The 13797-nt window shown below is 38.3% G+C and overlaps 1 protein-coding gene and 1 pseudogene across 1 annotated transcript in view; both read right to left on the bottom strand.

The window, feature by feature from the left end:
* The window catches only part of FAM155A (family with sequence similarity 155 member A), a 456024-nt gene that overhangs the window by 312809 nt on the left and 129418 nt on the right, over positions 1 to 13797 (bottom strand). The gene's annotated exons all lie outside the window — the stretch shown is intronic.
* On the bottom strand, positions 9699 to 10753 carry LOC107283846 (annotated as a pseudogene).

The following is a 13797-nucleotide window of genomic DNA, read 5'->3' as shown; positions in this document are numbered from 1 at the left end:
TCTTGGCAGTATTTTCAGCTGACTGATCACCTTTCTCCCCCGCCATCTTTTTGGGAGATGCGCCTTTACAGTGGCTTTCCCCTTCCGTTAATTATCAGAGGTTTGAAATGCAAGCTGCTCCCAGAGCGTAAAAGTAGAGGGTCCAAATGCCGAGAGTGATGCAGTTCTCCGACTCTCTGCTTCAGGCTGAAACAGTCTCAAAGGTGGGGACCGGAGATTACTTCGCCCAAAGGGTGACTTGGATGTGATGCGGGTTTGTCTCCCTTTCTTTGGAGGAAGGAGAAAAGCATCACTCTCTTCCTTCAGGCGGGTGCAAATGTAACTTAAGAATGGTAGCAATGCGGCCAGAAATGGGCATCTCTCAACAGCGCTAGGGAGAGCTGTGGGAAGAATGATGTACACGGAGAGGGTCGGGGAACCTGGCTTGAACGATGGGCCTCGGTAGGGGAAAAATGACTGGAAGAAGTAGCCGGTTCATAATGTACATGCCTGAAAATGGGAGGTGAACCAGTGAAATCCCCGCCCTGCCTGTGCGCTCTCCTCTGCCTCTGCGTGCACACAGGCAGGGCCGTGATGTGTTGCTGCCTGCCAAAACCAGGCTGGGGTCTGGGCACTGTAGCATAGGATAATGGAAGGAAGGAAGGAAGGAAGGAAGGAAGGAAGGAAGGAAGGAAGGAAGGAAGGAAGGAAGGAAGGAAGGAAGGAAGGAAGGGACAATGGGAGCTGCAGCGCTGCAGTCTTCCAGTCCTGTGAGCGTCCCTGCACCGTTCGGCTGTGGTCCTGGCCTCGCATTCATCAGAGCCTTTCAGCTTCAGGCCACGCCATCAGCCCTTGACTCCCTGCCACCGACTCGTGCCCATTAGCTGTTCCATGGCTAAGAGTCGGAGCTGCTCAGCTGTTCGTCGGGATGCCCACGCGGCCTCGCGCCCATCAGCTGTTTAGCGGCCAGAAGTCAGAGCCACTCAGCTGTTCAGCGGGACACCCACGGAACTGACACCCATGCTGCCAGGTAGAACGGCGCCGGCCGCTGGTCTCCTTTGCTGCCCCGCATGTCGTCCTCGACCCCTCCCCCGCCCGTTCATTTCGAGCCTGAGGGGGCTGAACAGGGAGAGAGGGAGGGAAGGAGGAAGGGACAAAGAGGGAGGTGAAGGAAAGGAAGGAAAGAAGGAAGGGACAATGGGAGAGAGGGAGGGAAGGAGGAAGGGACAAAGAGGGAGGTGAAGGAAAGGAAGGGACAATGGGAGAAAGGGAGGGAAGGAGAAACGGACAAAGGGAGGTGAAGGAAAGGAAGGAAAGAAGGAAGGAAGGGACAGTGGGAGAGAAGGGAGGGAAGGAATGCAGGCACCCACCCCAGTCCCATCCCCTTCCACCAGAGACCCACGGATTCCCCCCCACAGGCACCCTGCAACCTGAGTGATCAGCTGGCCACGCCCACGGCCATTGATCACATGACCCTTGGACACTGTGAATGTCATAAGTATGAATCAGTTGCCAAGCATCTGAATGTAAATCACACGACCCTGGGGATGCTGCAACAGTCATAAGTGTGAAAAATGGTCATAATTCCCTTTTTTCAGTGTAATTGTAACTTCAAACAGTCACGAAGCGAATTGTTGTAAGTTGAGGATTACCTGTACTTTCTCATTTTTTCCTTTGGGGGGGGTCAAGTTTTTGATACTTTGCTGGGCAAGTGGTGGTACTCGGATATTGCCTTATCCGAAAAGTGGTACAATGGGTGAAAAAGTTGAAAAGCCCTGGTCTAGGCTTCAAGCCAAGTCTCCTTTAGACAATAACAAGTTGTAATATCAAACTTGGCCACAAGATGTCACCAATGCCATTTAAGATTTTTTAAGTCCAAATTTTTATAATCCTTTTTCCAATTTTATTTCTTTTTTGTAAATAAAAACCAAAGTCTTCAGTAAAGATAAGAAATCTTTTGGTCCCCAAATTTTAGAAGCATATAAATCTAGTTAGATTAAGGTTATTCTTTCAGTATTTTAACTCCCCTGGATAGTCAGTCGCCGTTATTCTTAGAGGGTGGGATAGAAGTTCCCTTCCGTCTCTCCTCACAGGAGGGGAGATACTTTGGGCAGCTTTTACAGGAGAAAAAAATACTTAGGATTGAAGAGAGGTTCAGATCTCACCCAGTCTTATCCGCGCTGCTTTAGAAGTGCCTGGTGGTAAGTTTGTCTACAGCCTAGTGACGAGCCATATTTCTATGGCCAGTCTTTCATCCGCCAGTTTGGAGGGCTGCCCTGGATAGAGCGGAAGGGCTACTGCCCTCCCGCGATCAAGCAGGGATCCCCTCCTTGCTTGTCGCCCCTACAGGGCAACTCTCGACCCTTTCCAGGGTCCCCAGTGGAGCGAAACTGAACGCGGAAGACGGAGCTCGCCTTCCAGTGTCCGCGGCAGCCACAATGACAAACCGGAAGTCTGAAGACACCTTTTCTTGAAGACTAATTGGAATATGGAGACTGCTTTATTGGAATTCACATTTATGAAACAAGCTAAATTATTTTATTGGCACAGAACTGTTTCATCCAATACCAGAGCTCATTCTTATCTTACTTCCTTTTTCTATTTTTAGGTTTTGTTCCATTCTGAACATTGCTGTATCCACCCACTCTGCCCCATTATTTCACCAAAGTTTTTTTTTTCTGACACTTTGATTTTTAAGTATTCCCAATTAACATCTCTCCGATAATAAAACAAAATTATTCTTCCACTAATTAAAACAAATTGTTGTATACCCAATATAATAATAAAATAGTTCTTGTCTCAACCAATTAAAAATACGGCTGTTTTATTCTCCAATAAAATGAATTTGATTAATATACAGTAGTTTAACATCTGAGGAATTCTCATAAGGCATGTCCTTAGCTATAATGAATCCTCCTTCTGTTTCCCTTTAACTGCCTCAGGTATTTCTTTTGAGCAGAAATTTGATAGGAACATTTGAAGCATTTGTTTGTATATTTTAGGTTAGGCAAAATTATTTGACAAATCAAGACATTGCTTTTATCTATTTCCTAATGATTTATAAGGCAATCAGCTCAGAACTTCATTTATAGTATCAAGATATCCCTTTCACAAATTGTTTATGAAATAAAATATCAGATTAAAATGTCTCTTCCAGAGTAATACTATACATTATATAAAATCTGAATTAAGAGTATTAGAGACAGAATACATCACAACAATTTGATTATAACATTTCCAGACATTTACCCTTTAATTATATATGTTTGCACAGGAATTTTGTTTCTTTTGTTTTTCAAAAGAAAAGCATATAATGCATACATCAATAGAAATTTAACAAAAGTACTTTCAGGTAGGTTGTGTGTCTTCATGTTCATATCTGTCTGCTATATTTATAACAAAGGGATTCAAAAACAGAGTAGATTCCTCCCATTGTATACTTGGAGCTTTCTTATCATAATCAGGTCCATGCAGTGCTGATTAAATTTATATGCCATCCATCTCCTTCCATAAAGCTTATTCTAATCTGCAAGGGCTCCTGTTTGCTACATCTTCAATATCTTGTAATAAGTTCCTAAGGAGAAACAGATTTTATGCATCAGCAACTATGTCATAGTTTTTAGTGAGTTCAAAAGCATGATAAACAGATCTACACAATATAAGAAATCAGAAGATGAAGACGTTATAAAGAGGAAGCTGAGGTATCACATTTCTCCAGAGAATGGGAACAGAGGTATTGGTCTTATTAATGATTACCTGCACAGCATGATATCCATCATTTCTTGAGCCAATTCTAATCTATGGATCCATCATTTTCTTTTTATTGATGACATAATGGCAACTGAAGACCTAACTGCAACTCTTCCTTAACTTTTCCTTACTCTACTCTTTCCTTCACAATAATTTATAATTACACAGGTGCTTTACACAGCTGGTGGCATGCAGGTAATGAAGCTTTTTTTTAATCTTTTGCTGACATAGCTTTATTGCAATCAGACAGAATAAGCCATTGAAAATAAAGCAATTAATCTGGGATAAGGTATCAGGCAAGAAAGCTTTTATTACTGTATATGGTTTTAGTAACTGAATAAACCTGTGTGGGGAAAAGTGATTGCTATTCATTGCAAAGTACTGTAGTTCTGTTTCTGAGGCATAGTGAGATAAGGAGATGTTGGGTTGTTTGCTTTCATACACCTTCAGTTACAAAGCAAAGTGGTATTTTGCACTTTATTTCGTAGAGATGACACTGAATTTGTGGAGCTCAACTTTCAAATCACAGCAGGAGCAGGTAAAATAGTACTGCTTCATATTATATATATGAAAAAAGGCTAGGGGAAAGAAAAAAAATAAGGTTATTTAAGGTTAATTGAATTACTACAGATTAAAATTAACTAACTGTGAACTAAGGCATACCATTTGGAAAAACCGAAAATAACTTATCCCCAACATGCAGCATATACATACAAACTAACCTCTCTCACTATGTTAAGTACATGTACTCCCTTCTTTTGTTTCAAATGAAGTGCAAAGTGCAAAGTGCAAATGAAGTGCAAAGAGAATGAGAAGGAAGTTAAGAGAGGCTGTGAGGACAAAGCTACATAAGGAAAGAAAAGGACAAAAAGAAATAAACTAGGACTGAGATGAGGAAATACTAAATTACTAAACAGGATAAGATACAATAGAATATGGAAGGGGGTCTGTAAAAAGCTGAACTAATATTTGTGCCTAGTTCATCAAGCAGAACCTTGTGGGTATTTATTCTAAATTAAATCCCATTTAGTTCAGTTCTTCCTCTCAGGTCAGCAGATTTATATCTTCCAGTTTTGTTCAATCATCATGTAATTCTGTTATGGTTCATAAATAAGATGACAACACCAGGTTCCATGCCATTTCCTCATTGTTCTCCTCTTGTAAAAAATGTTTCCAGAGAAGAAAGAAACCCCACAGTTTATTCTTCTCTAACAATGAGAAATCAAGAAAATGGATTAAGTCCATGAATACAGAAAGTTCTCTGATGTGTTCTTTTTACAAATATTGGTTTGGGAAATCTAAGGTGATACACTACAAAGATAATTATTTCAAAGGAAAAACTGTCCTTCCTTCCTGTAAATACAATATGTATGAGCCAGAATGTGAGCAAATTTCACAAACATTTTATCTCAATGTAAAATTAGCTTATAGCTCATCATTGTTCTCATCACCTGGCATTAGTCAACCAATCACAACAATCTGGAGAAGACCCAAGAGAAGATTGCCTAAAATGTGCGATTTTGGTAACTGTAACATTAAAATGAACAATAAAGGTAGACATACTGTCACATTTGCTTTTAACAGCAACCTTCATAGTAAATACTAAACCTTACGTAAATTGACTGCATTATATGTTGATCTGCATATCTTATGTTTGTTCTTTTTAAAAAAAACCATTCAAAGAACTGTCTCATATGGCGGAAGGATTAGACCAAGAGATAATGACTTATCCAAGGCATCCAATGACTTTCAGGGCTTATTGAGGATCTGAATCCAGGCCAAGCTATTGTATCACAGCAACTATCTACTGATTTCAAATTCAGTACTGTGAATATGAAGGTTAAAAATGCCTAAAAAAAAGTAGTAGCACTACAATCCAAAGGATATCAAGAAACTACGGTATATATGTCAGATCAAAACTAAATCAAACTCATGCCATTATGTACCACTTAATTATATAAGGATTACTATGTCAATAAAATACTTTTGAAGTATCAGATCCAATTATCATGCTTATCAGGAAATCATATTGAAATCATTTGTACATACAACATTAGAGTAACTGGAAAAACTGGCAATATTTTCACTAAATCATTATTATCTTAGGTTTAGAATTTCTTAAACACAAAAGTTTTATAGTATAGAATATTCCAATAACATGCTGAAAAATGTAACAGCTTGAGGCTGTACATTTTTAATTATGGCTTACAAGCTGCAGTACAGAAATAAATAGAGATGAGCATAGCTTGGTAAGCCTACAGCAAGAATGGTAATAGATAGGATTAGGACTTTTGGTTGATCTGAAATTGATTAACAAGGGTTGACAACTCCCAATTCATTAACAATACCAATTTTAGGTATATTAGGGTACCAAATTTAAATTAATTTATTTTAAATTAAATCTATTAGAACTTACAAATCATATGAATGGAAGTAGAATTATACCTAGGGTTAAAGTTCAAGAATGCAAGAAATAACTGACTTTGCTTCCTGAAGCCCAAATTTGTTTTTGACTTGTGCTGATGGATCTCAAAATTCTATTAAAAACTGGAGTGGATTCTGCAATCCTGACATCTGTTCTTTTCTGGCTAACAGAACAACTATACTTGCGAACACCCAAGTTTTTATAGAATGGGTTGGGATTGATGGACACAAAATAATAATAGAAATATTGCAGTGACATTGGACAAAGAGACAGAAAGGAAGAGTAATCAGTATACTAAATTTAGATTCAAAGGGTTAGCTCAACTGGTGTAAAAGAGAATAGAAGTTAGGTAAATACAGGTAGTCCTCGTCTTACAACCACAACTGAGTCCAAAATTTATATTGGTAAGTGAGATATTTGCTAATTTTGCCCCATTTTATGACCTTTCTTGCCCCAGTTGTTAAATGAATGACTGCAGTTCTTAAACTAGTAATATGGTTGATTAATGGACCTGGTTTCCCCATTGACTTTGCTTGTCAGAAGTTTGCAAAAGGTGATTACTGACCCCAGGAGCATATTGTTTTAATGCTTTTAAGAACAATAGAAATGTTTAAGGTATTTATAAATTGTTTAAACTTTGTTGTACACCACACAGAATCACTTACTTTGCCTATATAAATTGGAGGAAGAGAAGGAAGGGAGGAAGGAAGGAAGGAAGGAAGGAAGGAAGGAAGGAAGGAAGGAAGGAAGGAAGGAAGGAAGGAAGGAAGGTAGGTAGGTAGGTAATGGCAATGAATCAGAAATACACATTCTGACTCATTGCCATTATGAGCTTTTAGTGAACTTATGAGCTCACTGTGATCTAAAGAATGAAGCAGATATTTGAAAATAGGACCGGAAGTCTGTTACCATGTCTAGTTTCAATCTGTACAGCATTGGCAAAGGTAAAGTCATTTGCAAAATATGATAAATAAATATAAAATGTCAAGTACCCAGGCTAAATCTAGGAGAGTGCTGAGTTCAGAAAAAGGTAAGGCACCATAATTCTCCCATATATCTTTTTCATTCCATTGGGTCCAAATTTAAGACTGAAAGCATAGTTTTGGTGCCAAAAATTATTCTTGGATCAGCCATCAACACAATCTCTGCTGCATTCTATGACTTATTTTGCAGAACTAGGTAATATTTATTGATAATGCATGTGAAACATTTTGACCCTAATAATAATAATAATAATAATAATAATAATAATAATAATAATAATAATAATAATAATAATAATAATAATAANTCCTTCTCTTCGTTAAACTAGACATACCCAATTCCAGCAACCGTTCCTTATATGTTTTAGCCTCCAGTCCCCTAATCATCTTTGTTGCTCTTCTCTGTACTCTTTCTAGAGTCTCAACATCTTTTTTACATCATGGTGACCAAAACTGGATGCAGTATTCCAAGTATTCCAAGGCATTGTAAAGTGGTATTAATACTTCACATGAAAATACTACACTTTATAAAATATACATTTTCTAAACACAGGTGATTTCTGTGAAAGGCACACCATTTTCTATAGAATAGCTCTCAGTGAGATGCATCTTATGGAGAATTCAGTATAAAATTCCAGGATTAATATGTAAAACATTAAATTATGTGCCTATTTGTGAAATATGTTTGCTCTAGAGTATACATCTAAGCTGCATAGAATTGTGTAAATTTGCTTGGGGCAAACTAGGCTTTGGTTGTCCTTTTGGTATACTGGCCAAAATCACTGTGGGAAGAGAAAGTATGGGTCCTATTTGAAAAAGTATTAGAAAATAGTTTAATTTCTCAATCAAATGCTTAGAAATTGTATGTGAGAAGGGAGGAGGTGGAAGCTGCTTGGAACACTGAAATTAATTATATTGGTGCTGCAGAAATGTTTGGGAATTATGGCATATGATGCCTTGTAGAATGATAAAAGAGTTTTAAATGATGAAGGAAAGCATGTGAGAAAATGCTCCAGAAATTAGGTTTAAATAAAAAGTATTGCATAACACAGTGGTCCCCAAGCTTTTTGGTTCCATGGACCAGCAGCAGGAATGGGGACGGCAGGGGGTAGGGGATAATTTCATACACACAGTTTATACATTGACTGAAGCAGTTTAAAAAATCATAATGAATTATGAATTAATCAGTGTTAGTACTAGTTTGCTGACAAAAATCATTCATGAGTATTCCTAGCCATAGGCGTCTGACAGAAATCCATGGGATGTAACGAAGCAGAAGAAAAAAACAAGAGGAAATTGCAATGTTGTTGCAGAAGCACTATCCTTTCCACGTTTGTATCACTTTTATGTTGAAGGGCAAAACTTACCATGTGAGATCAAAACCCAAGTGTAATGATTTTGTGCCACTATGACTGGGAACAGACCCTTGTGTCGATACATGTTACAGTCACTTGCTTAATCATTAATGTTCACGACCATGGTTGCTTTTGTTTAGTTCTTCATTGAGGCAAAATTGACTCAATTGACTCAGCTATCACTTACTCACAGTAAACACACCCATGAACCAGAAGTAGTTGTCTAAGAGTGACCCAGGAAAATGGAAAGTGTCTATTTTCATAGAAAGCCCAGCACCTTAAAAAACAACTAGGACTGAAGTAAGCTGCTAGCTTTCTTTTAAAAAAAAAAAAAAAAAAAAAAACCTTTTGGGAAAAAATGACTCTCTACCTCTTTATGCCCCCCTTTCCCATAAATAACACATATACACATACCATGTGGCTGTAGGCAATGAAAAGTAATTGAAGGAATTATGCTAACACCTGCCAGAAGCCACCTCCAAAACGAAAGAAAACTAGGACAACTGCTGATTAGAACTAACTGCCTATAAAAGAAGCTCTCCTCATTTATCAACCTTTCTCTCTGTGTGTGTTATACAAAAATCAGCATATACAGAAACATGCAAATACACACAAACAAGTCCCTTTCTTACTTCTCACAAAAAGGGAAAATAGGAAAATATGGTTGCTGAGAAAGGGGAAGGAGAAGAAAACAAGAGAAAACAAAGTTGATACTAAAATGGAATGACAGGAGGGAGAAAAAAATAATTAGAAACAGAAGGAAAGAAAAGTTGTAGATCCCACAATAAATAAAGCCTTAATTTCACTCAGCAAAGAGACTTTCCTAAGTAACAGTAAAATTTAGGCCATCTGCAAAGGTACTGTAGAGAATCACAAAGATGACTTGGGAAAAGAATGCAACACTTAGCAAAGCACAATTTAAATCCAGGAAAACATGAGAACGTTAGAAAAAAAAACTTCAACAGACTCTGCCTTAAGTCCATTTGGTATAATTGACAGGCTTTCATGATTTTGTTACTATAGCCCATGGCAATAAAATAGAATTCCAGTATTTCTTGTTTGTTTCCTCACCTGGCTTTATCCCTCAAAGTTTCTTCTCCTTTAAATAAGCAATTCAAATAAACAATCAGTTATAAAGTTTATAATCACTGGTTTTATAAAATGCATGTGCTCCAAATCTACTTATCTAAAAACAGACGATTGATGCTATTTCAGAGGTCCCCAACCTATGGGCTGTAGCCCACTACCGGGCCTGGCCGCCGGGCCACGTGAGTAGCTGGGCAGCTGCTGTGCTCCTTCTATGTGAAACATTTGATCGTCAAAGGAAATGTGAGGTCTGATTTTTGGCAAGATTGGACCCTTGGGTGCCCCTGCAAGGAAGAGTGCTTCATCAATCTGTACTCCCCAGCTGCAAAGAGTTTTCAGCACTCTGGCTCCAGAGCTGGCAGCACTCCTGGCTGTCGCCAGTTAAGTCCTGATTGGAGAGTCCAACTGTTTGTTCCTGAGGTGGAACCTCTTCTGGAGCCTTCCAAGGTCTTCCAGGAAACATTTCAAAGGACCCTGTGCCAGAGGTATATTCTCATGGATCTGCTCATGCTCAAAAAAACTATCTAGCCCATCTTCTTTCACAATGATTTCAGATTTATCAGAAAAAAAGAACAGCATCTCTGTCAAAGGCTACTCATTGTTTATCATCATAAGGCACATTTTTATTTCCAGAAAATAAAATGGCAGCAGCAATTCCTGCTTCTATGGCTTCCTGGACTTTTTCAGAGTCAGCAGAAAGATACAGATTGGTAAGGTATTCTTTCAGGTAACCGATGACTCTTTCCTCCAGTCATGCAGAACCGTTCAATTAGAAGACCATAGTGGTTAATGCTGTTGATAAGTCTCACTCCCACCTGGGCATGGTTATTAGTCATGAGCACAATATCAAACAGCTCTTCATCATCAGGATATAGTTCACGAACTCATGCGTTGACATGTTCCACCACCTTCACAAAGGCAAAAGCAGGACTAGGTTTCAGAGTGACATTCTCGTTGGCTTGTTGATATTCTACATATTTTTCCAGACTTTGCTCTTCATAATTTTTTCTTTCCTCGACCATATCAAAGAGAGCTTGGGAAGACACTGCAATGGTGATGGCATTTTGAGGCTTGAGGGGTCAGGGTCTCTTGGTGCTGGTGACGCTCTCGTAGGTAATTCTTGCTGCCTCCCAGTCCATCTCAGCTCTGACAACTTCCGCTTGGGAGAACTCCATTTTGCTCACCGCCTTGCTCTTCTGGGCTTCCCCTTTGTCTGGGCTAGAGTTGCTTGTATTTGGGTTCGGCAGCCGCCAGGCAGACAAAAAAAATGTGTCTTCAATAAAGCCTGGGGAAGAAGCTGAGAAACTGCAGCCCGCGAGGCATGCTGCAGCCATGCCCCTTCAAGCAGGAAATCCCACAACTGTAGCGGCCAGCCGTAAATAACTATAAATATAGCTGTTTATTTTACTATTATTAGAACACAGGAAAAGTTTGTAATTCTATTTTCACTGGATACAATGTGAAATAAACTTGATGTATTCCTATTTCATATTTCCAGGTTGTTCTTTTTCATAATAAATATAATTGTTAGCAGTGATGGGATTCAAATATGTGAACAATATGTGGATGCCGCTTCTGGAAATCCATTCTGGGCAACAAAAAATTAGCTATCGGTTCTGCTGAACTGGTGTGAACTGGCTGAATCCCACCACTTTTAGGTCTAGATCTTACTGTTTTTAAAAATTACCTCCTTTATTTCACTGCTTATTATTAGACAAGTGAAAGTAGATATAAGAATATTCTTGTAAGTAAAAAAGAGTTTTAGATATTCAAATTTAAATTACTTTTATAAGAATATGCTACATTGCTAATGGTACACTGCTTCGCTCTGATTAACTGTGGTCTTTAAAATTTGCAACAGCAACAAGCAATTCTATAGAGTATATTAAACAGCATCTAGGATATTCCCATATAATCATAGAAAACTGCTGAAACAGTACAAGATTATATTTACATTTAATGGCTTCTCCACAGTTTCATTCATTATTCAATGTTCAGGATTTATTTATTTATTATTTCAATTTTGAGATTGTTCAATTCCCTAGCATCTCCGGATGACTCACAATTAAAATTTTAAAAGAAATGTAAAAGGAAAGTGGCAAAACAAAGTGAAAAAAATTGGAATTCCACAGTATTGTAAATGCCGTTACTGCTACATAATATTTGTTTTTGCTAGTTCTAATAATTTTCTATATCTGATTTTTGTTTGACATACATAAGGCAACAAATCTGTGAATTGTATTTACCAACCTAAGATAAATTAAAATAGCATTTTAGTAAATGTTAATTCACTAAAAGCCAGTCAGGAACAGATATGGCAGGATAACCTGATGCAAAGTACTGCAAATATATACAATACTAGTGGGGATGGGGGGGGGGGCAGTGATTGGGCAAAGGATAGGGGAAAGAACTAAAGGCTATATTTGGTGACCAATTGGCATACTAGGTGAACTACTTCCCAAAACAGGCACTGTCAGGATCAAAAAGATGAACTAATAAATTAAATACAGTTAATTTTATTTTTCCCATGTATTTCTGTTCACTTCTATTAATTTAAAAATTAAATTCAGTAGCATCTTTTAAACAGTCTGAAAGTGCCAATCAAATTTTTTTGGAAATATACATACGTCCCTAGGCTACAGTTGTGAACTATGATTTTTTTTTAATTTAAAATTTGGACAGAAGAATTTTTTCAACAACTGCATTTTTCTTTTACCTTTGCATAGGACAGGGGTAGGCAACCTTGGCTCTTTTATGACTCGTGGACTTCAACTCCCAGAATTCCTGAGCCAGCATGGCTGGCTCAGGAATTCTGGGAATTGAAGTCCACGTGTCATAAAAGAGCCAAGGTTGCCTACCCCTGGCATAGGAAGATGCAGCCACAGAAATTTCTTTTCCCAAGCGACACCAAACATGAGGCCTTTTCTCATTGGATCTACCTGTACACTCCAATTTCAGACATAGTTATGAACTTATAAATTACTCTAGTTAAAACTATTTGCACATCTAAAACATAGTACCTATCAAAATTCCAGCAGTAGCCATTAATATATGTAGAGTTGCCATTTGTAAAACTTAAGAATTTGAAAGCCTACACAAAATATTGATCACCGGCTTAGTAAAATGTTAGCTCACTACGGATTTTGGAAATTTCCTTGCTGCCTATTCTGTTATCTTTTTTATGATAATGTGATTTAACAGTTCAATAGCAAGCATAGTGGAGGAGAGAGAAGAGGGCAAGGAAATTATAAGACATTTAATTAATAGCTCTTTCTGAAGCGTTGATTCAAAGCATTCTCAAATATAATATTATATAGAAGATCATGTCATGTAATATAATCCCTGTCCAATTAATCCTATCATGTTCTTTGTGTCAAACAAGCAAATTATGTACATTGCACAAAGTCACTAAGTGAGATGGGTGCTATATAAAGGTAATAAAATAAATAAATAAATTTGATGGGGGTGACTTGATAAAATATTGTTAATTTGAAATTTAGAAAGTCCCTCATTTAAGATTACTAGGCAAACTCAAGACTCCTCTCATAAATTGGTAAAATAGCAAAAAGCAGAGAAATAAACTCTAAGTAATATTAAGTTGGTTTTATTTGTTTTAATCTATCTTCTTCTGTATTTTTCCCCAAAAACAATTTGGATGTTATTATTTTTTTGTTGTTAGTTGCGAAGTTGTGTCCGACCCATCACGACCCATGGACAACGTTCCTCCAGGCCTTCCTGTCCTCTACCATCTTCTGGAGTCCATTTAAGCTCACGTCTATTGCTTCAGTGACTCCATCCAACCACCTCATTCTCTGTCGTCCCCTTCTTCTATTGCCCTCAATCTTTCCCAGCATTAGGCTCTTCTCCAGTGGCCAAGGTACTTTCCCAGCATTAGGCTCCTTCTCATTAGGTGGCCAAAGTACTTGAGTTTCAACTTCAGGATCTGGCCTTCTAAAGAGCAGTCAGGGTTGATCTTCTCTAGGACTGACCGGTTTGATCGCCTTGCAGTCCAGGGGACTTGCAGGAGTCTTCTCCAGCACCATAGTTCAAAGGCCTCAATTCTTTTGCGCTCAGCCTTTCTTATGGTCCAACTTTCACAGCCATACATTGCAACTGGGAAAACCATGGCCTTGACTATACGTACTTTTGTTGGCAGGGTGATGTCTCTGCTTTTTAGTATGCTGTCTAGATTTGCCATAGCTTTCCTCCCCAGGAGCAA

Source organism: Protobothrops mucrosquamatus, unplaced genomic scaffold (assembly GCF_001527695.2).
Source record: "Protobothrops mucrosquamatus isolate PMUCROS unplaced genomic scaffold, P.Mucros_1.0 scaffold51, whole genome shotgun sequence".
NCBI lineage: Eukaryota > Metazoa > Chordata > Lepidosauria > Squamata > Viperidae > Protobothrops > Protobothrops mucrosquamatus.
This window is presented reverse-complemented; position numbering and strand designations above follow the sequence as displayed.